Raw genomic sequence first — 2,963 nt, 5'->3', positions numbered from 1 at the left:
ATTCCTTGAATTATCATCTGCTACAGAAACAAACCCTTCTACAACACCCCCATCCAACAAATACGTATTGTTATCCTTTCTAGTACCAGTTAGAACTACCAATGAACCCTTTATAACCTTTACTTTCCCATTCCTCAAACTAACATGATAACCATTCTTTTCAAATGTACCCAATGATATCAAGTTTCTTTTCAAATCAGGAATGTATCTTACATCATGCAATTCAACCGAGGTTTCATTATCTAACTTTAGAGTTATAGTACCAATACCTTTTATTTGACAAGGATAATCATCTCCCTACTGTACAACTCCATGCGACTCCATCTTTATTTTAGTGGAATACCTTCTGTGTGGTGTCATATGAAAAGAACACCCTAAATCCATCACCCAAGACTGTTTGGATTCAGTACTTGTCACCATCAGAATATCAGCACTTTCATAGCCATCATTAGAACTTTCAGGAGATCCATTATACTTCTTTGATTGAGTGTATTCAGATTTCTTTTTCTTCCATTAAGGACAATCTCTTTTGAAGTGTTTTTCTGAATTACAAACAAAACATCTTCGTTTACTTCTTGACTTAGATCTTGTACCACCATTCTTATTCTTGAATGATCTTTGATCTTGTCTTCCTCTAACTATTAACCCATCAGACCCTTCTTCTTTTACATCACTTCTTTTCTGTAATCCTTTAGAGTTCAATGCTGATACCACTTCTTCCATGGTCAAACTTTCTCTTCCAAACATCATGGTGTCCACAACATCTTCATACATCGCTGGTAATAATGATAAGAATGTAATAGCCCTATCCTCATCATCAATTTCCACCTCTATGTTCTCAAGATCAAGAATGATCTTGTTGAACTCATCAATGTGATCTTCCAATGATTTTCCTGTAGACATCTGAAACATGTATAACCGTTTCTTGAGATACAATCTGTTGGTCAGAGACTTGGTCATGTACAGACTTTCAAGTTTGTTCCAAACACCAGCAGCCATCGCCTCTTTTGAGACTTCTCTTAGAACTCTATCACCAAGACTGAGAATAATTGCACTATGGGCTTTCTCCATCATCTCCTTCTTCTATTTTTCGTCTAACCCTTCTGGTAAATTATCTTCGCCTTTCAGAGCATCGAAAACCCCTTGATGGACTAGTAGTGCCTTCATCTTCAATCACCAATGACTGAAATCGTTTTTGACGTCGAACTTCTCAATTTTGAACTTTGTTCCGGTCACCATCTTTATTCCTCAATCTGATTACAGAACCTTCTTTCGCGATCTAGCCAATGGCTCTGATACCAATTGTTAACTTTAAATGCGGAATTAGAATGAAATCAAAAGAACAATTATCAAAGGAATTGATTATGATTGAACACTAAAACGAATTCAAGAACAATTACAGAAAAGACCAAATTGAGTGAATGATTACAACAAGAATTAGAACCCCTAATTATACCCCCCAACTGTCCAACGGTTACAAACAAACTCTAACCAAACTTGTAGCAGACTTGACACCTTTAGTCCTCCATGTTTAAAGTATTAAACATTTTGCACTACACTTCAATTTTCACCAAATTGTCAAATATTGCCCAAAGTTTCCCAGCTGCACAATTTTATTCTTTACCATTGTTGACCTTCATTGACCAGTATTAACTAACTAACAACATATAACATTTGATTAATCCAGCTCAATATCTAACAATGGACAACATAAAAAACACAATGGATGTTAAAGTGTGTTGTACAACTTGTAGATTGGGTGCTTTCTGTTAAATATTTTTGCATACCATTTTTCATGGTAAGGTAATGATGTAACATACAAATAATCACTATTGTGTTATAGATGCTGAATCAGGAAGCTTTCGTGAGGACATTCCTGACACATTTAACGACAAGTACTATTTGTTTACTTTTGTGCTTGTTTTTAACATTCACGATGGCTCATTTTGCGTACACAATCTAAAAACAATGTCATATTTGGCAAGAGAGAAGCCATAATCGCTGTCGTCCCAAGTTATGAGAAGCCATACATTAAAATTCTGAAAGTCTTGAACAAGGATTAGCACAATAAGGTCAGTGTTACATTTACAGAATACAAGTTTTATGTTGTTGCCTTTTAATTTTCTGTTTAAGATCATTGGGATATTACCACTAGTCATTGCGCACAAAAATACCCTGTTATGCATAATCGTGTCTACGTGATGAACTTTAATTCTTGCATAGATGATCTAATCACAGTATTTTGATGTTTTTCATGTTTTCTTTTTGGAGGGAAATAAATTTCTTTTTTTTATTTTATTGGTTCTTTTTATATTTTTATATAAGGCCTTGTTCTTAGAGTGAATTTGGAAGCTAATTGTTATTCTATGCATTTGAGAATTAATGATGCATCATCATATCCAATTTTCAGTGGTGAATATCTATAATAGCCATTGGTCATTAGAGATGTAGGACTCTTTGTACAATATGTTGGATGTATACTTTCATGTTTTAATATAAGAGTTATAATAGATAATATCAATCATCACTTAAATCTCTCCTAGAAATCATCCTAATATTCTTTAGTCAATGTTGTAATTGTATTTAATATTTTCGGTTATTTGTTTCCTTGATTCATGCATTGTAAATTATTATATAAGTTAATTAAATCCTTTAAAGAGGGCAGTGACTTTTTCACCCGCATGGTATAAAGCCTAGGTTTTTCTCTGACCCCTACTTTCATCTTCTTTATTCTTTTCCCACCCACCCTCCAACCTATGTCTTCCACAACCGATTCATCCCTTCCAATGGCTACCATCTTACATATGATCACTCTAAAATTGTCCTCCACCAACTACCTTTACTGGAGGAACCAAATTCTTCCTCTCCTTGCCCATCAGAAGCTCGTCGGACATGTTGACGGCTCTGATTCACCTCCACCGTAACCGTCGACTCCAAAGAAGTTCCCAACCCCGACTACGCTT

Source organism: Helianthus annuus, unplaced genomic scaffold, assembly GCF_002127325.2.
Source record: "Helianthus annuus cultivar XRQ/B unplaced genomic scaffold, HanXRQr2.0-SUNRISE HanXRQChr00c016, whole genome shotgun sequence".
In the NCBI taxonomy this organism is placed as follows: Eukaryota; Viridiplantae; Streptophyta; class Magnoliopsida; order Asterales; family Asteraceae; genus Helianthus; species Helianthus annuus.
The sequence above is the reverse complement of the archived record's forward strand: the minus strand, read 5'-3'. Positions refer to the sequence as shown.